The sequence below is a fragment of the Salvelinus alpinus genome, chromosome 4, assembly GCF_045679555.1.
Source record: "Salvelinus alpinus chromosome 4, SLU_Salpinus.1, whole genome shotgun sequence".
Classification (NCBI taxonomy): domain Eukaryota; kingdom Metazoa; phylum Chordata; class Actinopteri; order Salmoniformes; family Salmonidae; genus Salvelinus; species Salvelinus alpinus.
The window spans coordinates 92,680,122-92,703,946 of NC_092089.1; positions in this window are offsets into that span (position 1 = coordinate 92,680,122).

A 23,825-nucleotide genomic window follows, 5' to 3' on the forward strand; every position below is an offset into this window, starting at 1 on the left:
TTTTCCAACTGTCAGATATATCTTTTCCAACTGTCAGATATATATTTTCCAACTGTCAGATATTTTTTTTCAACTGTCAGATATATCTTTTCCAACTGTCAGATATATCTTTTCCAACTGTCAGATATATATTTTCCAACTGTCAGATATATATTTTCCAACTGTCAGATATATATTTTCCAACTGGCAGATATTTTTTTCCAACTATCAGATATTTTTTCCAACTGTCAGATATATATTTTCCAACTGTCGGATATATATTTTCCAACTGTCAGATATCTTTTCCAACTGTCAGATATTTTTTTTCCAACTGTCAGATATGTATTTTCCAACTGTCAGATATATCTTTTCCAACTGTCAGATATATCTTTTCCAACTGTCAGATATATCTTTTCCAACTGTCAGATATATATTTTCCAACTGTCAGATATATATTTTCCAACTGTCATATATATATTTTCCAACTATCAGATATTTTTTTCCAACTATCAGATATTTTTTCCAACTGTCAGATATATATTTTCCAACTGTCGGATATATATTTTCCAACTGTCAGATATATCTTTTCCAACTGTCAGATATTTTTTTTCCAACTGTCAGATATGTATTTTCCAACTGTCAGATATATATTTTCCAACTATCACATATTTTTTACCAACTATCAGATATTTTTTCCAACTGTCAGATATATATTTTCCAACTGTCGGATATATATTTTCCAACTGTCAGATATTTTTTTTCCAACTGTCAGATATTTTTTTTCCAACTGTCAGATACATTTTTTCCAACTGTCAGATATATATTTTCCAACTGTCAGATATATATTTTCCAACTCTCAGATATTTTTTTTCCAAATGTCAGATTTTTTTTTCCAAATGTCATATATATATTTTCCAACTGTCAGATATATCTTTTCCAACTGTCAGATATATATTTTCCAACTGTCAGATATATATTTTCCAACTGTGAGATATATATTTTCCAACTGTCAGATATATATTTTCCAACAGTCAGATATATATTTTCCAACTGGCAGATATTTTTTTTCCAACTGTCAGATATTTTTTCCAACTGTCAGATACATTTTTTCAACTGTCAGATAATTTTTTTCCAACTGTCAGATATATATTTTTCAACTGTCAGATATTTTTTTTCCAAATGTCAGATATTTTTTTTCCAAATGTCAGATATATCTTTTCCAACTGTCAGATATATCTTTTCCAACTGTCAGATATATCTTTTCCAACTGTCAGATATTAATTTTCCAACTGTCAGATATATCTTTTCCAACTGTCAGATATATCTTTTCCAACTGTCAGATATATTTTTTCCAACTGTCAGATATATTTTTTCCAACTGTCAGATATTTTTTTTCCAACTGTCAGATATATTTTTTCCAACTGTCAGATATATTTTCCAACTGTCAGATATTTTTTTTCCAACTGTCAGATATATCTTTTCCAACTGTCAGATATTTTTTTTCCAACTGTCAGATACATTTTTTCAACTGTCAGATATATCTTTTCCAACTGTCAGATATATTTTTTCCAACTGTCAGATATATTTTTTCCAACTGTCAGATATATTTTCCAACTGTCAGATATTTTTTTTCCAACTGTCAGATATATCTTTTCCAACTGTCAGATATTTTTTTTCCAACTGTCAGATACATTTTTTCAACTGTCAGATAATTTTTTCCAACTGTCAGATATATATTTTTCAACTGTCAGATATTTTTTTTCCAAATGTCAGATATTTTTTTTCCAAATGTCAGATATATCTTTTCCAACTGTCAGATATATCTTTTCCAACTGTCAGATATATTTTTTCCAACTGTCAGATATATTTTTTCCAACTGTCAGATATATATTTTCCAACTGTCAGATATATATTTTCCAACTGTCAGATATATATTTTCCAACTGTCAGATATATATTTTCCAACTGTCAGATATATATTTTCCAACTGTCAGATATTTTTTTTCCAAATGTCAGATAATTTTTTTCTCCAAATGTCAGATATATCTTTTCCAACTGTTAGATATATCTTTTCCAACTGTCAGATATATTTTTTCCAACTGTCAGATATATTTTTTCCAACTGTCAGATATTTTTTTTCCAACTGTCAGATATATCTTTTCCAACTGTCAGATATATATTTTCCAACTGTCAGATATATATTTTCCAACTGTGAGATATATATTTTCCAACTGTCAGATATATATTTTCCAACAGTCAGATATATATTTTCCAACTGGCAGATATTTTTTTTCCAACTGTCAGATATTTTTTCCAACTGTCAGATACATTTTTTCAACTGTCAGATAATTTTTTTCCAACTGTCAGATATATATTTTTCAACTGTCAGATATTTTTTTTCCAAATGTCAGATATTTTTTTTCCAAATGTCAGATATATCTTTTCCAACTGTCAGATATATCTTTTCCAACTGTCAGATATATCTTTTCCAACTGTCAGATATTAATTTTCCAACTGTCAGATATATCTTTTCCAACTGTCAGATATATCTTTTCCAACTGTCAGATATATTTTTTCCAACTGTCAGATATATTTTTTCCAACTGTCAGATATTTTTTTTCCAACTGTCAGATATATTTTTTCCAACTGTCAGATATATTTTCCAACTGTCAGATATTTTTTTTCCAACTGTCAGATATATCTTTTCCAACTGTCAGATATTTTTTTTCCAACTGTCAGATACATTTTTTCAACTGTCAGATAATTTTTTCCAACTGTCAGATATATATTTTTCAACTGTCAGATATTTTTTTTCCAAATGTCAGATATATCTTTTCCAACTGTCAGATATATCTTTTCCAACTGTCAGATATATTTTTTCCAACTGTCAGATATATTTTTTCCAACTGTCAGATATATATTTTCCAACTGTCAGATATATATTTTCCAACTGTCAGATATATATTTTCCAACTGTCAGATATATATTTTCCAACTGTCAGATATATATTTTCCAACTGTCAGATATTTTTTTCCAAATGTCAGATAATTTTTTTCTCCAAATGTCAGATATATCTTTTCCAACTGTTAGATATATCTTTTCCAACTGTCAGATATATTTTTTCCAACTGTCAGATATTTTTTTTCCAACTGTCAGATATTTTTTTTCCAACTGTCAGATATATTTTTTCCAACTGTCAGATATATCTTTTCCAACTGTCAGATATATCTTTTCCAACTGTCAGATATTTTTTTTCCAACTGTCAGATATGTTTTTTCCAACTGTCAGATATATTTTTTCCAACTGTAAGATATATTTTTTTATACTGTCAGATATATCTTTTCCAACTGTCAGATATATTTTTTCCAACTGTCAGATATTTTTTTTCCAAATGTCAGATATTTTTTTTCTCCAAATGTCAGATATATCTTTTCCAACTGTCAGATATATATTTTCCAACTGTCAGATATATATTTTCCAACTGTCAGATATTTTTTTTCCAAATGTCAGATTTTTTTTCTCCAAATGTCAGATATATATTTTCCAACTGTCAGATATATCTTTTCCAACTGTCAGATATATCTTTTCCAACTGTCAGATATATCTTTTCCAACTGTCAGATATATCTTTTCCAACTGTCAGATATATATTTTCCAACTGTCAGATATTTTTTTTCCAAATGTCAGATATTTTTTTTCTCCAAATGTCAGATATATCTTTTCCAACTGTCAGATATTTTTTTTCCAACTGTTAGATATATTTTTTCCAACTGTCAGATATATATTTTCCAACTGTCAGATATTTTTTTTCCAACTGTTAGATATATTTTTTCCAACTGTCAGATATATATTTTCCAACTGTCAGATATATTTTTTCCAACTGTCAGATATTTTTTTTCCAACTGTCAGATATTTTTTTTCCAACTGTCAGATATATTTTTTCCAACTGTCAGATATATATTTTCCAACTGTAAGATATATTTTTTTATACTGTCAGATATATTTTTTCCAACTGTCAGATATATCTTTTCCAACTGTCAGATATATTTTTTCCAACTGTCAGATATATATTTTCCAACTGTCAGATATATTTTTTCCAACTGTCAGATATATTTTCCAACTGTCAGATATTTTTTTTCCAACTGTCAGATATATCTTTTCCAACTGTCAGATATTTTTTTTCCAACTGTCAGATATGTTTTTTCCAACTGTCAGATATGTTTTTTCCAACTGTCAGATATATTTTTTCCAACTGTAAGATATATTTTTTTATACTGTCAGATATGTTTTTTCCAACTGTCAGATATATTTTTTCCAACTGTAAGATATATTTTTTTATACTGTCAGATATATCTTTTCCAACTGTCAGATATATTTTTTCCAACTGTCAGATATTTTTTTTCCAACTGTTAGATATATTTTTTCCAACTGTCAGATATATATTTTCCAACTCTCAGATATTTTTTTTCCAAATGTCAGATTTTTTTTTCCAAATGTCAGATATATCTTTTCCAACTGTTAGATATATCTTTTCCAACTGTCAGATATATTTTTTCCAACTGTCAGATATATTTTTTCCAACTGTCAGATATTTTTTTTCCAACTGTCAGATATATTTTTTCCAACTGTCAGATATATTTTCCAACTGTCAGATATTTTTTTTCCAACTGTCAGATATATCTTTTCCAACTGTCAGATATTTATTTTCCAACTGTCAGATATGTTTTTTCCAACTGTCAGATATATTTTTTCCAACTGTAAGATATATTTTTTTATACTGTCAGATATATCTTTTCCAACTGTCAGATATATTTTTTCCAACTGTCAGATATTCTTTTTCCAAATGTCAGATATTTTTTTTCTCCAAATGTCAGATATATCTTTTCCAACTGTCAGATATATATTTTCCAACTGTCAGATATATATTTTCCAACTGTCAGATATTTTTTTTCCAAATGTCAGATTTTTTTTCTCCAAATGTCAGATATATCTTTTCCAACTGTTAGATATATCTTTTCCAACTGTCAGATATATTTTTTCCAACTGTCAGATATATTTTTTCCAACTGTCAGATATTTTTTTTCCAACTGTCAGATATATTTTTTCCAACTGTCAGATATATCTTTTCCAACTGTCAGATATATCTTTTCCAACTGTCAGATATTTTTTTTCCAACTGTCAGATATGTTTTTTCCAACTGTCAGATATATTTTTTCCAACTGTAAGATATATTTTTTTATACTGTCAGATATATCTTTTCCAACTGTCAGATATATTTTTTCCAACTGTCAGATATTTTTTTTCCAAATGTCAGATATTTTTTTTCTCCAAATGTCAGATATATCTTTTCCAACTGTCAGATATATATTTTCCAACTGTCAGATATATATTTTCCAACTGTCAGATATTTTTTTTCCAAATGTCAGATTTTTTTTCTCCAAATGTCAGATATATATTTTCCAACTGTCAGATATATCTTTTCCAACTGTCAGATATATCTTTTCCAACTGTCAGATATATCTTTTCCAACTGTCAGATATATCTTTTCCAACTGTCAGATATATCTTTTCCAACTGTCAGATATATATTTTCCAACTGTCAGATATTTTTTTTCCAAATGTCAGATATTTTTTTTCTCCAAATGTCAGATATATCTTTTCCAACTGTCAGATATTTTTTTTCCAACTGTTAGATATATTTTTTCCAACTGTCAGATATATATTTTCCAACTGTCAGATATTTTTTTTCCAACTGTTAGATATATTTTTTCCAACTGTCAGATATATATTTTCCAACTGTCAGATATATTTTTTCCAACTGTCAGATATTTTTTTTCCAACTGTCAGATATTTTTTTTCCAACTGTCAGATATATTTTTTCCAACTGTCAGATATATATTTTCCAACTGTAAGATATATTTTTTTATACTGTCAGATATATTTTTTCCAACTGTCAGATATATCTTTTCCAACTGTCAGATATATTTTTTCCAACTGTCAGATATATATTTTCCAACTGTCAGATATATTTTTTTATACTGTCAGATACATTTTTTCCAACTGTCAGATATATATTTTCCAACTGTCAGATATATCTTTTCCAACTGTCAGATATATATTTTCCAACTGTCAGATATTTTTTTTCCAAATGTCAGATATTTTTTTTCTCCAAATGTCAGATATATCTTTTCCAACTGTCAGATATTTTTTTTCCAACTGTTAGATATATTTTTTCCAACTGTCAGATATATATTTTCCAACTGTCAGATATTTTTTTTCCAACTGTCAGATATATCTTTTCCAACTGTCAGATATATATTTTCCAACTGTCAGATATATATTTTCCAACTGTCAGATATTTTTTTTCCAAATGTCAGATTTTTTTTCTCCAAATGTCAGATATATCTTTTCCAACTGTTAGATATATCTTTTCCAACTGTCAGATATATTTTTTCCAACTGTCAGATATATTTTTTCCAACTGTCAGATATTTTTTTTCCAACTGTCAGATATATTTTTTCCAACTGTCAGATATATCTTTTCCAACTGTCAGATATATCTTTTCCAACTGTCAGATATTTTTTTTCCAACTGTCAGATATGTTTTTTCCAACTGTCAGATATATTTTTTCCAACTGTAAGATATATTTTTTTATACTGTCAGATATATCTTTTCCAACTGTCAGATATATTTTTTCCAACTGTCAGATATTTTTTTTCCAAATGTCAGATATTTTTTTTCTCCAAATGTCAGATATATCTTTTCCAACTGTCAGATATATATTTTCCAACTGTCAGATATATATTTTCCAACTGTCAGATATTTTTTTTCCAAATGTCAGATTTTTTTTCTCCAAATGTCAGATATATATTTTCCAACTGTCAGATATATCTTTTCCAACTGTCAGATATATCTTTTCCAACTGTCAGATATATCTTTTCCAACTGTCAGATATATCTTTTCCAACTGTCAGATATATCTTTTCCAACTGTCAGATATATATTTTCCAACTGTCAGATATTTTTTTTCCAAATGTCAGATATTTTTTTTCTCCAAATGTCAGATATATCTTTTCCAACTGTCAGATATTTTTTTTCCAACTGTTAGATATATTTTTTCCAACTGTCAGATATATATTTTCCAACTGTCAGATATTTTTTTTCCAACTGTTAGATATATTTTTTCCAACTGTCAGATATATATTTTCCAACTGTCAGATATATTTTTTCCAACTGTCAGATATTTTTTTTCCAACTGTCAGATATTTTTTTTCCAACTGTCAGATATATTTTTTCCAACTGTCAGATATATATTTTCCAACTGTAAGATATATTTTTTTATACTGTCAGATATATTTTTTCCAACTGTCAGATATATCTTTTCCAACTGTCAGATATATTTTTTCCAACTGTCAGATATATATTTTCCAACTGTCAGATATATTTTTTTATACTGTCAGATACATTTTTTCCAACTGTCAGATATATATTTTCCAACTGTCAGATATATATTTTCCAACTCTCAGATATTTTTTTTCCAAATGTCAGATTTTTTTTTCCAAATGTCAGATATATCTTTTCCAACTGTTAGATATATCTTTTCCAACTGTCAGATATATTTTTTCCAACTGTCAGATATATTTTTTCCAACTGTCAGATATTTTTTTTCCAACTGTCAGATATTTTTTTTCCAACTGTCAGATATATCTTTTCCAACTGTCAGATATTTTTTTTCCAAATGTCAGATTTTTTTTCCAAATGTCAGATATATCTTTTCCAACTGTCAGATATATCTTTTCCAACTGTCAGATTTTTTTTCCAACTGTCAGATACATTTTTTCAACTGTCAGATACATTTTTTCCAACTGTCAGATATATATTTTTCAACTCTCAGATATTTTTTTTCCAAATGTCAGATATTTTTTTCTCCAAATGTCAGATATATCTTTTCCAACTGTCAGATATATATTTTCCAACTGTCAGATATATCTTTTCCAACTGTCAGATATTTATTTTCCAACTGTCAGATATATCTTTTCCAACTGTCAGATATATTTTTTCCAACTGTCAGATATATCTTTTCCAAATGTTAGATATATCTTTTCCAACTGTCAGATATTTTTTTTTCCAACTGTCAGATATTTTTTCCAACTGTCAGATATATCTTTTCCAACTGTCAGATATATCTTTTCCAACTGTCAGATATTTTTTTTCCAAATGTCAGATATTTTTTCCAACTGTCAGATACATTTTTTCAACTGTCAGATACATTTTTTCCAACTGTCAGATATATATTTTTCAACTCTCAGATATTTTTTTTCCAAATGTCAGATATTTTTTTCTCCAAATGTCAGATATATCTTTTCCAACTGTCAGATATATATTTTCCAACTGTCAGATATATCTTTTCCAACTGTCAGATATATCTTTTCCAACTGTCAGATATATCTTTTCCAACTGTCAGATATATCTTTTCCAACTGTCAGATATATCTTTTCCAACTGTCAGATATTTATTTTCCAACTGTCAGATATATCTTTTCCAACTGTCAGATATATCTTTTCCAACTGTCAGATATATTTTTTCCAACTGTCAGATATATATTTTCCAACTGTCAGATATATATTTTCCAACTGTCAGATATATATTTTCCAACTGTCAGATATTTTTTTTCCAAATGTCAGATATTTTTTTTCTCCAAATGTCAGATATATCTTTTCCAACTGTTAGATATATCTTTTCCAACTGTCAGATATATTTTTTCCAACTGTCAGATATATTTTTTCCAACTGTCAGATATATTTTTTCCAACTGTCAGATATATTTTTTCCAACTGTCAGATATTTTTTTTCCAACTGTCAGATACTTTTTTTTTCCAACTGTCAGATATTTTTTTTCCAACTGTCAGATATATCTTTTCCAACTGTCAGATATATCTTTTCCAACTGTCAGATACATCTTTTCCAACTGTCAGATATATATTTTCCAACTGTCAGATATATATTTTCCAAATGTCAGATATTTTTTTTCTCCAAATGTCAGATATATCTTTTCCAACTGTTAGATATTTTTTTTCTCCAAATGTCAGATATATTTTTTCCAACTGTCAGATATATTTTTTCCAACTGTCAGATATATTTTTTCCAACTGTCAGATATATTTTTTCCAACTGTCAGATATATTTTTTCCAACTGTCAGATATATCTTTTCCAACTGTCAGATATATTTTTTCCAACTGTCAGATATATATTTTCCAACTGTCAGATATATATTTTCCAACTGTCAGATATATCTTTTCCAACTGTCAGATATATCTTTTCCAACTGTCAGATATTTATTTTCCAACTGTCAGATATATATTTTCCAACTGTCAGATATATATTTTCCAACTGTCAGATATATATTTTCCAACTGTCAGATATATATTTTCCAACTGTCAGATATATATTTTCCAACTGTCAGATATATTTTTTCCAACTGTCAGATATATATTTTCCAACTGTCAGATATATATTTTCCAACTGTCAGATATATATTTTCCAACTGTCAGATATTTTTTTTCCAAATGTCAGATATTTTTTTTCTCCAAATGTCAGATATATCTTTTCCAAATGTTAGATATATCTTTTCCAACTGTCAGATATTTTTTTTTCCAACTGTCAGATATTTTTTCCAACTGTCAGATATATCTTTTCCAACTGTCAGATATATCTTTTCCAAATGTCAGATATTTTTTTCTCCAAATGTCAGATATATATCTTTTCCAACTGTCAGATATATATTTTCCAACTGTCAGATATATCTTTTCCAACTGTCAGATATATCTTTTCCAACTGTCAGATATATCTTTTCCAACTGTCAGAGATATATTTTCCAACTGTCAGATATATCTTTTCCAACTGTCAGATATTTATTTTCCAACTGTCAGATATATATTTTCCAACTGTCAGATATATATTTTCCAAATGTCAGATATTTTTTTTCTCCAAATGTCAGATATATCTTTTCCAACTGTTAGATATTTTTTTTCTCCAAATGTCAGATATATTTTTTCCAACTGTCAGATATATTTTTTCCAACTGTCAGATATATTTTTTCCAACTGTCAGATATATCTTTTCCAACTGTCAGATATTTATTTTCCAACTGTCAGATATATATTTTCCAACTGTCAGATATATATTTTCCAAATGTCAGATATTTTTTTTCTCCAAATGTCAGATATATCTTTTCCAACTGTTAGATATTTTTTTTCTCCAAATGTCAGATATATTTTTTCCAACTGTCAGATATATTTTTTCCAACTGTCAGATATATTTTTTCCAACTGTCAGATATATTTTTTCCAACTGTCAGATATATTTTTTCCAACTGTCAGATATATCTTTTCCAACTGTCAGATATATCTTTTCCAACTGTCAGATATATTTTTTCCAACTGTCAGATATATATTTTCCAACTGTCAGATATATATTTTCCAACTGTCAGATATATCTTTTCCAACTGTCAGATATATCTTTTCCAACTGTCAGATATTTATTTTCCAACTGTCAGATATATCTTTTCCAACTGTCAGATATATTTTTTCCAACTGTCAGATATATATTTTCCAACTGTCAGATATATATTTTCCAACTGTCAGATATATATTTTCCAACTGTCAGATATATATTTTCCAACTGTCAGATATATATTTTCCAACTGTCAGATATATTTTTTCCAACTGTCAGATATATATTTTCCAACTGTCAGATATATATTTTCCAACTGTCAGATATATATTTTCCAACTGTCAGATATTTTTTTTCCAAATGTCAGATATTTTTTTTCTCCAAATGTCAGATATATCTTTTCCAAATGTTAGATATATCTTTTCCAACTGTCAGATATTTTTTTTTCCAACTGTCAGATATTTTTTCCAACTGTCAGATATATCTTTTCCAACTGTCAGATATATCTTTTCCAACTGTCAGATATTTTTTTCTCCAAATGTCAGATATATCTTTTCCAACTGTCAGATATATATTTTCCAACTGTCAGATATATCTTTTCCAACTGTCAGATATATCTTTTCCAACTGTCAGATATATCTTTTCCAACTGTCAGATATATCTTTTCCAACTGTCAGATATATCTTTTCCAACTGTCAGATATTTATTTTCCAACTGTCAGATATATCTTTTCCAACTGTCAGATACAGTGGGGAGAACAAGTATTTGATACACTGACAATTTTGCAGGTTTTCCTACTTACAAAGCATGTAGAGGTCTGTCATTTTTATCATAGGTACACTTCAACTGTGAGAGAAGGAATCTAAAACAAAAATCCAGAAAATCACATTGTATGATTTTTAAGTAATTAATTTGCATTTTATTGCATGACATAAGTATTTGATACATCAGAAAAGCAGAACTGAATATTTGGTACAGAAACCTTTGTTTGCAATTACAGAGATCATACGTTTCCTGTAGTTCTTGACCAGGTTTGCACACACTGCAGCAGGGATTTTGGCCCACTCCTCCATACAGACCTTCTCCAGATCCTTCAGGTTTACGGGGCTGTCGCTGGGCAATACGGACTTTCGGCTCCCTCCAAAGATTTTCTATAGGGTTCAGGTCTGGAGACTGGCTAGGCCACTCCAGGACCTTGAGATGCTTCTTACGGAGCCACTCCTTAGTTGCCCTGGCTGTGTGTTTCAGGTCGTTGTCATGCTGGAAGACCCAGCCACGACCCATCTTCAATGCTCTTACTGAGGGAAGGAGGTTGTTGGTCAAGATCTCGCGATACATGGCCCCATCCATCCTCCCCTCAATACGGTGCAGTCGTCCTGTCCCCTTTGCAGAAAAGCATCCCCAAAGAATGATGTTTCCACCTCCATGCTTCACGGTTGGGATGGTGTTCTTGGGGTTGTACTCATCCTTCTATTCCTCCAAACACGGCGAGTGGAGTTTAGAGCAAAAAGCTCTATTTTTGTCTCATCAGACCACATGACCTTCTCCCATTCCTCCTCTGGATCATCCAGATGGTCATTGGCAAACTTCAGACGGGCCTGGACATGCGCTGGCTTGAGCAGGGGGACCTTGCGTGCGCTGCAGGATTTTAATCCATGACGGCGTAGTGTGTTACTAATGGTTTTCTTTGAGACTGTGGTCCCAGCTCTCTTCAGGTCATTGACCAGGTCCTGCCGTGTAGTTCTGGGCTGATCCCTCACATTCCTCATGATCATTGATGCCCCACGAGGTGAGATCTTGCATGGAGCCCCAGACCGAGGGTGATTGACCGTCATCTTGAACTTCTTCCATTTTCTAATAATTGTGCCAACAGTTGTTGCCTTCTCACCAAGCTGCTTGGCTATTGTCCTGTAGCCCATCCCAGCCTTGTACAGGTCTACAATTTATCCCTGATGTCCTTACACAGCTCTCTGGTCTTGGCCATTGTGGAGAGGTTGGAGTCTGTTTGATTGAGTGTGTGGACAGGTGTCTTTTATACAGGTAACGAGTTCAAACAGGTGCAGTTAATACAGGTAATGAGTGGAGAACAGGAGGGCTTCTTAAAGAAAAACTAACAGGTCTGTGAGAGCCGGAATTCTTACTGGTTGGTAGGTGATCAAATACTTATGTCATGCAATAAAATGCAAATTAATTACTTAAAAATCATACAATGTGATTTTCTGGATTTTTGTTTTAGATTCCGTCTCTCACAGTTGAAGTGTACCTATGATAAAAATGACAGACCTCTACATGCTTTGTAAGTAGGAAAACCTGCAAAATCGGCAGTGTATCAAATACTTGTTCTCCCCACTGTATATATTTTCCAACTGTCAGATATATTTTTTCCAACTGTCAGATATATATTTTCCAACTGTCAGATATATATTTTCCAACTGTCAGATATTTTTTTTCCAAATGTCAGATATTTTTTTGCTCCAAATGTCAGATATATCTTTTCCAACTGTTAGATATATCTTTTCCAACTGTCAGATATATTTTTTCCAACTGTCAGATATATTTTTTCCAACTGTCAGATATATTTTTTCCAACTTTCAGATATATTTTTTCCAACTGTCAGATATATTTTTTCCAACTGTCAGATATATTTTTTCCAACTGTCAGATATATATTTTCCAACTGTCAGATATATTTTTTCCAACTGTCAGATATATTTTTTCCAACTGTCAGATATATCTTTTCCAACTGTCAGATATATCTTTTCCAACTGTCAGATATATTTTTTCCAACTGTCAGATATATATTTTCCAACTGTCAGATATATATTTTCCAACTGTCAGATATATATTTTCCAACTGTCAGATATATCTTTTCCAACTGTCAGATATATATTTTCCAACTGTCAGATATATTTTTTCCAACTGTCAGATATATATTTTCCAACTGTCAGATATATATTTTCCAACTGTCAGATATATATTTTCCAACTGGCAGATATTTTTTTTCCAACTGTCAGATATTTTTTCCAACTGTCAGATAAATTTGTTCAACTGTCAGATACATTTTTTCCAACTGTCAGATATATATTTTTCAACTCTCAGATATTTTTTTTCCAAATGTCAGATATTTTTTTCTCCAAATGTCAGATATATATTTTCCAACTGTCAGATATATATTTTCCAACTGTCAGATATATCTTTTCCAACTGTCAGATATATCTTTTCCAACTGTCAGATATATCTTTTCCAACTGTCAGATATTTATTTTCCAACTGTCAGATATTTATTTTCCAACTGTCAGATATATCTTTTCCAACTGTCAGATATATCTTTTCCAACTGTCAGATATATATTTTCCAACTGTCAGATATTTTTTTTCCAACTGTCAGATATATCTTTTCCAACTGTCAGATATATCTTTTCCAACTGTCAGATACATCTTTTCCAACTGTCAGATATATATTTTCCAACTGTCAGATATATCTTTTCCAACTGTCAGATATTTTTTTTACAACTGTCAGATATTTTTTCCAACTGTCAGAAATATATTTTCAAACTGTCAGATATATTTTTTCCATCTGTCAGATATATTTTTTCCATCTGTCAGATATTTTTTTCCCAAATGTCAGATATATATTTTCCAACTGTCAGATATATATTTTCCAACTGTCAGATATATATTTTCCAACTGTCAGATATATATTTTCCAACTGTCAGATATATATTTTCCAACTGTCAGATATTTTTTTTCCAAATGTCAGATATTTATTTTCTCCAAATGTCAGATATATCTTTTCTAACTGTTAGATATATCTTTTCCAACTGTCAGATATATTTTTTCCAACTGTCAGATATATTTTTTCCAACTGTCAGATATTTTTTTTCCAACTGTCAGATATATCTTTTCCTACTGTCAGATATATATTTTCCAACTGTCAGATATATCTTTTCCAACTGTCAGATATATCTTTTCCAACTGTCAGATATATATTTTCCAACTGTCAGATATATTTTTTCCAACTGTCAGATATTCTTTTTCCAACTGTCAGATATATATTTTCCAACTGTCAGATATTTTTTTTCCAACTGTCAGATATTTTTTTTCCAACTCTCAGATATTTTTTCCAACTGTCAGAAATATTTTTTCAAACTGTCAGATATATTTTTTCCAACTGCCAGATAAATTTGTTCAACTGTCAGATACATTTTTTCCAACTGTCAGATATATATTTTTCAACTCTCAGATATTTTTTTTCCAAATGTCAGATATTTTTTTCTCCAAATGTCAGATATATCTTTTCCAAATGTCAGATATATATTTTCCAACTGTCAGATATATATTTTCCAACTGTCAGATATATATTTTCCAACTGTCAGATATATCTTTTCCAACTGTCAGATATATCTTTTCCAACTGTCAGATATTTTTTTTCCAACTGTCCCATTATCTGGTTTTAATGTGCATTCTAGAATGCCTTTCTAGCGAATCAGAAACACGCATTCAACAATACTGTGGTATAATGTGTTGTATTTGATTAGGATCCCCATTAGCGGACGCCAATGGAGACAGCTAGTCCTACTGGGGTCAGACGTTGGGGTTCATTGAATAACTAAAGCACGATACGTTCACTGAGTGAACGTTTTTTGGGGCTTTGCTTTGGTGATTCCAATCTGTTGTCCAAAGCTATGAGGCTTGCCTGTAAACTCCTCTAAGCTATTCAATCAATACACCTTGATGTCGTTAAGGCAAAACAACTGAAAGCTGATTAGGGATGATTATTTTATTTGAAGACTGCATGTGTGGACATGTGTGGACTGTGTAATCATAAACACTGTAAATGATTAAATTCGTTACTTTACCACGGCATAAGAGAGCAGAGCTATATCACTCACTACCGTAGACCTACTAAACTACGCCACTGAAAACACACCGTTAAAATGTATGGATTCTATAGCCTAATTATAGCTGCTATTGTCTCCGTCCTTTTTTACAATATAAAAGAGAGCAGAGTTATAACATGTTAATCACCACTTGTAGACCTGTTGGCCTAACTGATAGCCTGATTATATACTGTAGCTAGTCATGTTTGGTCTCCGTCCTTTGAACAGTGTAGAAGAAAGCAGAGCTATAACTGTACTTAACTACAACACAGGCATTGGTTACACATCAAATGGTACCCAATTCAATATATACGACAGTACCAATGGTTACAAGCAGTGCACTACTTTTCACTACACCACTACTGGTCACAAGTCGTGCACTGGATCAGAAAACCAGTCAGTATCTCAAATCAAATCAAATCAAATCAAATTTATTTATATAGCCCTTCGTACATCAGCTGATATCTCAAAGTGCTGTACAGAAACCCAGCCTAAAACCCCAAACAGCAAGCAATGCAGGTGTAGAAGCACGGTGGCTAGGAAAAACTCCCTAGAAAGGCCAAAACCTAGGAAGAAACCTAGAGAGGAACCAGGCTATGAGGGGTGGCCAGTCCTCTTCTGGCTCTGCCGGGTGGAGATTAGAACAGAACATGGCCAAGATGTTCAAATGTTCATAAATGACCAGCATGGTCAAATAATAATAATCACAGTAGTTATCGAGGGTGCAGCAAGTCAGCACCTCAGGAGTAAATGTCACATCTCCTTCACATAGAGGTAATGAGGCTCTTCATTGTGGCCTGTGTACTGTTGTCCCACTCGTCCACATGACTCCATCCACGCTGTCTACCATCTGCCCGGTACAGTTGATATCGGGATTCATCTGTGAAGAGCACACTTCTCCAGTGGCCATCGAAGGTGAGCATTTGCCCACTAAGGTCGGTTACAATGCCGAACCGCAGTCAGGTCAAGACCCTGGTGAGGACAACAAGCGGGCAGATGAGCTTCCCTGAGACAGTTTGTGCAGAAAGTCTTCCGTTGTGCAAACCCAAAGTTTCATCAGCTGTCTGGGTGGCTGGTCTCAGACAATCCTGCAGGTGAAGAAGCCGCATGTGGAGGTCCTGGACTGGCGTGGTTACACGTGGTCTGGGGTTGTGAGGCAGGTTGGACGTGCTGCCAAATTCTCTGAAACGACGTTGCAGGCGGTTTATGATAGAGAAATTAACATTCAATTCTCTGTAAACAGCTCTAGTGGACATTCCTGCAGTCAGCATGCCAATTGCACGCTCTCTCAAAAACCTGAGTAAATCTGCGGCGTTGTGTTTTGTGACAAAACTGCACATTTTAGAGTGACCTTTTATTGTCCCCCAGCACAAGGTGCACCTGTGTAATGATTGTGATGTTTAATCAGCTTTTTGATATGCCACACCTGTCAGGTGGATGGATTATCTAGGCAAAAGGTGAAATGCTCAGTAACAGGGATGGAAACAAATGTGAGCACAACATTTGAAAGAAATAAACTTTTTGTGTATATGGAACATTGCTGAGATTTTTATTTCAGCTCTAGAAACATGGGACAACCACTTTATATGTTGCGTTTATATTTTTGTGCAGTATAGTTTATGTAATGTAGAGTTTATTTATGTAAAACACACTACATGATAAAAGTATGTGGACATCTATTCGTCAAACATCTCATTCCAAAATCATGGGCATTAATATGGAGTTGGTTCCCCCCCTTTGCTGCTATAACAGCCTCCACTCTTCTGGGAAGGCTTTCCAATACATGTTGAAACATTAATGCGGGGACTTGCTTCCATTAAGCCACAAGAGCATTATTGAGTTCGGCACCTGATGTTGGGCGATTAGGCCTGGCTCGCAGTCGGCATTCCAATTCATCCCAAGGGTGTTTGATGGGGTTGAGGTCAGGGCTCTGTGCCGGCCAGTCAAGTTCTTTCACACCGATCTCGACAAACAATTTCTGTATGGACCTCACTTTGTGCACGGGGGCATTGTCATGCTGAAACAAGAAAGGGCTTTCCCCAAACTGTTGCCATAAAGCATGAAAAACAGCCCCAGACCATTATTCCTCCTCCACCAAACTTTACAGCTGGAAAAATGCATTTTACATTCACGGGTAGGTTGCGTTCACTTTGCATTTTCCAAACCCAGATTCGTCGGACTGCCAGATGGTGAAGCATGATTCATCACTCCAGAAAACGCTTGGCGTTGCGAATGGTGATCCTAGGTTTGTGTGCAGCTGCTTGGCCATGGAAACCATTTGAATTACCATTTCCCGACTAACAGTTCTTGTGCTGACGTTGATTCCAGAGGCAGTTTGGAACTTGGTAGTGAGTGTTGCAACCGAGAACATATGAGTTTTACCCGCTACGCACTTCAGCACTCGGCAGTCCCGATCTGTGAGCTTGTGTGGCCTACCAATTTGCAGCTGAGCCGTTGTTGCTCCTAGACATTTCCACATCAATAACAGCACTTACAGTTGACCGGGGTAGCTCTATCAGGGCAGTCATTTGACGAACTGACTTGTTGGACAGGTGGCATCCTTTCATGTATGAAAATGTTCTTTTAAAATTCTACTTTCTCTGTATACACCAGTTAAAGTAAAGAATAAATAAAGTAATAAATAATAAATAGTATAAATAAAGAATTGCTATAGTTAATTTATGAACAAACCGATTTAAAACTTCTTATGGCTGGGGGGCAGTATTGAGTAGCTTGGATGAATAAGGTGCCCAGAGTAAACTGCCTGCTACTCAACTGCCCAGTTGCTAATATTTGCATATAATTAGTAGATTTGGATAGAAAACACTCTGAAGTTTCTAAAACTGTTTGAATGATGTCTGTGAGTATAACAGAACTCATATGGCAGGCAAAAACCGGAGAAAAAATCCAACCAGGAAGTGGGAAATCTGAGGTTTGTAGTTTTTCAAGTCATCGCCTATCGAATATACAGTAAGATATTGGTCATATTGCACTTCCTAAGGCTTCCACTCGGCTTCAACAGTCTTTAGAACCTTGTTTGATGCTTCTACTGTCGAGGAGGGGGGAATGAGGGCTCTTTGAGTCATGGGTCTGGCAGAGTGCCATGAGCTGACCAGGCGTGTTCACGTGAGAGAGTTAGCTTGCGTTCCATTGCATTTCTGAAGACAAAGGAATTCTCCGGTTGGAACATTATTCAAGATTCATGTTAAAAACATCCTAAAGATTGATTATATACTTCGTTTGACATGTTTCTACGAACTGACTTTTCGTCTGAACTTTCGCATGGACTTGCCCGCGCGTCGTGAGTATGGATTGTGTACCGAACGCGCAAACAAAAAGGAGGTATTTGGACATAAATGATTTTATGACTTTATAGAACAAATCAAACATTTATTGTGGAACTGGGATTCCTGGGAGTGCATTCTGTTGAAGATCAACAAAGGTAAGTGAATATGTATAATGCTATTCTGACATCTGTTGACTCCACAACATGACGGATATCTCATGGCTTGTTTGGGCTCTGAGCGCTGTACTCAGATTATTGCATGGTGTGCTTTTTCCGTAAAGTTTTTTTGAAATCTGACACAGCGGTTGCATTATGGAGAGGTTTATCTAAAGTTCCATGTATAATACTTGTATCTTTTATCAATGTTTATTATGAGTATTTCCGTAAATTGATGTGGCTCTCTGCAAAATTACCGGATGTTTTGGATGCAAAACATTACTGAACGTAATGCGCCAATGTAAACTGAGATTTTTGGATATAAATATGAACCTTATCGAACAAAACATACATGTATTGTGTAACATGAAGTCCTATGAGTGTCATCTGATGAAGATCATCAAAGGTTAGTGATTCATTTTATCTCTATTTCTGCTTTTTGTGACTCCTCTCTTCGGCTGGAAAAATGTCTGTGTTTTACTGTGAATAGGTGCTGCCCTAACATCATCGTTTGGTGTGCTTTCATCGTAAAGCCTTTTTGAAATCGGACACTGTGGTGGGATTAACACAAGTTTATCTTTAAAATGGTGTAAAATACTTGTATGTCTAAGGAATTTTAATTGAGATTTCTGTTGTTTTGAATTTGTGGCCCTGCACTTTCACTGGCTGTTGTCATATCGATCCCGTTGACGGGATCCTAGCCATTAGAAGTTAAAAACTCAAGAGGACAACTAGGAAAAGCTCAAACCAAGTTTATTCACTCACTGGGTCAAACAGCTGCAAAGACGAATCATGATTACACAAACACATATATTTATAACCTCCTGCTAGGAGGAGTCAACTCCTTGCACATCTAGACAGCCAATGCATGTCTTTTGCTAGTCAGGAACTTTATTGGTTCCTCTCACTGGTGTAGGCAAGGCGGTGGCTCATGCTCGAACCTCCGTGGGTGTGTAATACACGTGTGTATAATAGGAATCTTCCTTCTCTGACTTGACCTCGGCCCGAATTCCTCACTCCAACCTAATCTACGGCTGTTCCTACCTTATCAGTGACTGGAACCAGACTGTTGTTCTTTGCCTCCCCTCCATAGGATCCATGAGATTTAACAGTATCTAAACTTCCTTCTTCCCCTCTTTGTCTCACTCAGTAACACCTAGTTCTTATCCACCCCATCATTGACAACAACGTATACATTCTTTATACGTGTAAAGTAATCAATAAGTTATAGTATGGTAACATAAATAAGTAGATTTCAAGCTCGAATCCAACACAGGAAAGACATCCTGGAAGACCCATTAATGGTGGGAAGCCCCTTCGGATCGTGATGGTGGGAAGCCCCTTCGGATCGTGATGGTGGGAAGCCCCTTCGGATCGTGATGGTGGGGAGCCCCTTCGGATCGTGATGGTGGGGAGCCCCTTCGGATCGTGATGGTGGGAAGCCCCTTCGGATCGTGATGGTGGGGAGCCCCTTCGGATCGTGATGGTAGGAAGCCCCTTCGGATCGTGATGGTGGGGAGCCCCTTCGGATCGTGATGGTGGGGAGCCCCTTCGGATCGTGATGGTGGGAAGCCCCTTCGGATCGTGATGGTGGGGAGCCCCTTCGGATCGTGATGGTGGGAAGCCCCTTCGGATCGTGATGGTGGGGAGCCCCTTCGGATTGTGATGGTAGGAAGCCCCTTCGGATCGTGATGGTGGGAAGCCCCTTCAGATTGTGATGGTAGGAAGCCCCTTCGGATCGTGATGGTGGGGAGCCCCTTCGGATCGTGATGGTGGGGAGCCCCTTCGGATCGTGATGGTGGGGAGACCAGTGGGTGTTCCATACCTGTCAGGACTGATGGTCAGAGAGGAGGAGGAGGAGAGAGGAGGCAGGTAGGAGGAGAGAAAAGAAGAGGATGAGAAGAGAGGAAGAGTAGAGCGGATGACAAAGAAAGGGGAGGAGGAGGCACAGAAGAGGAGGAGGAGGAAGGGAGGGACACTCGTGTTCTCCAAGCACCGTTTCAATTGCATAATGTCGCTGGAATTCAATTGTCTCCAATCGTCTCCGGCCCCTCTGTGATCCATGATTTTTATTAGTGCGGCAGTCACTGAGGTATGACTGGGTTCCCTTTCAGGGGGAATTCATTTTCACCACGTGATGAAGAACGCTGATTCAATGCGTTTCAGGCACCAGGTCACTCAGATCACGTTACTGGACACTACTATACTGGACACTACTGTACTGGACACTACTGTACTGGACACCACTGTACTGGACACTACTGTACTGGACACCACTGTACTGGACACCACTGTAATGGACACCACTGTACTGGACACTACTGTACTGGACACTACTGTACTGGACACCACTGTAATGGACACTACTGTACTGGACACCACTGTAATGGACACCACTGTACTGGACACTACTGTACTGGACACCACTGTAATGGACACCGCTGTACTGGACACCACTGTACTGGACACCACTGTACTGGACACCACTGTACTGGACACCACTGTAATGGACACCGCTGTACTGGACACCACTGTACTGGACACCGCTGTAATGGACACCGCTGTACTGGACACCACTGTACTGGACACCGCTGTACTGGACACCACTGTACTGGACACTACTGTACTGGACACTACTGTACTGGACACCACTGTACTGGACACCACTGTACTGGACACTACTGTACTGGACACCGCTGTACTGGACACCACTGTACTGGACACTACTGTACTGGACACCACTGTACTGGACACTACTGTACTGGACACCACTACACTGGACACCACTGTACTGGACACTACTGTACTGGACACCACTGTACTGGACACCACTGTACTGGACACTACTGTACTGGACACTACTGTACTGGACACTACTGTACTGGACACCACTACACTGGACACCACTGTACTGGACACTACTGTACTGGACACCACTGTACTGGACACCACTGTACTGGACACCACTGTACTGGACACCACTACACTGGACACCACTGTACTGGACACCACTGTACTGGACACTGCTGTACTGGACACCACTGTAATGGACACCACTGTACTGGACACTACTGTACTGGACAATACTGTACTGGACACTACTGTACTGGACACTACTGTACTGGACACCACTGTACTGGACACCGCTGTACTGGACACTACTGTACTGGACACCACTGTACTGGACACCACTGTACTGGACACTACTGTACTGGACACTACTGTACTGGACACCACTGTACTGGACACCACTGTACTGGACACTACTGTACTGGACACTACTGTACTGGACACTACTGTACTGGACACCACTGTACTGGACACTACTGTACTGGACACCACTGTACTGGACACTACTGTACTGGACACTACTGTACTGGACACTGCTGTACTGGACACCACTGTACTGGACACCGCTGTACTGGACACTACTGTACTGGACACCGCTGTACTGGACACCGCTGTACTGGACACCGCTGTACTGGACACAGCTGTACTGGACACCACTGTACTGGACACTACTGTACTGGACACTACTGTACTGGACACTACTGTACTGGACACCACTGTACTGGACACTACTGTACTGGACACTACTGTACTGGACACTACTGTACTGGACACCACTGTACTGGACACTGCTGTAATGGACACCGCTGTACTGGACACCGCTGTACTGGACACCGCTGTAATGGACACCGCTGTAATGGACACCGCTGTACTGGACACCACTGTACTGGACACTACTGTACTGGACACTACTGTACTGGACACTACTGTACTGGACACCACTGTACTGGACACCGCTGTAATGGACACCGCTGTACTGGACAACCGCTGTACTGGACACCACTGTACTGGACACTACTGTACTGGACACTACTGTACTGGACACTACTGTACTGGACACCACTGTACTGGACACCACTGTACTGGACACCGCTGTACTGGACACCACTACACTGGACACCGCTGTAATGGACACCGCTGTAATGGACACTACTGTACTGGACACTGCTGTACTGGACACTACTGTACTGGACACCGCTGTACTGGACACCGCTGTACTGGACACCGCTGTACTGGACACCGCTGTACTGGACACCACTGTACTGGACACCGCTGTACTGGACACCGCTGTACTGGACACCACTGTACTGGACACCACTGTACTGGACACTACTGTACTGGACACTACTGTACTGGACACTACTGTACTGGACACTACTGTACTGGACACCACTGTACTGGACACCGCTGTACTGGACACTACTGTACTGGACACTACTGTACTGGACACCACTGTAATGGACACTACTGTACTGGACACCACTGTAATGGACACCACTGTACTGGACACTACTGTACTGGACACCACTGTAATGGACACCGCTGTACTGGACACCACTGTACTGGACACCACTGTAATGGACACCGCTGTACTGGACACCACTGTACTGGACACCGCTGTACTGGACACCGCTGTACTGGACACCACTGTACTGGACACCACTGTACTGGACACTACTGTACTGGACACTACTGTACTGGACACTACTGTACTGGACACTACTGTACTGGACACCACTGTACTGGACACCGCTGTACTGGACACTACTGTACTGGACACTACTGTACTGGACACCACTGTACTGGACACTACTGTACTGGACACTACTGTACTGGACACCGCTGTACTGGACACCGCTGTACTGGACACCGCTGTACTGGACACCGCTGTACTGGACACCACTGTACTGGACACCGCTGTACTGGACACCACTGTACTGGACACCACTGTACTGGACACCACTGTACTGGACACCACTGTAATGGACACTACTGTACTGGACACCGCTGTACTGGACACCACTGTACTGGACACTACTGTACTGGACACCACTGTACTGGACACTGCTGTACTGGACACTACTGTACTGGACACTGCTGTACTGGACAACCGCTGTACTGGACACTACTGTACTGGACACTACTGTACTGGACACCACTGTACTGGACACCACTGTAATGGACACCGCTGTACTGGACACTACTGTACTGGACACCACTGTACTGGACACC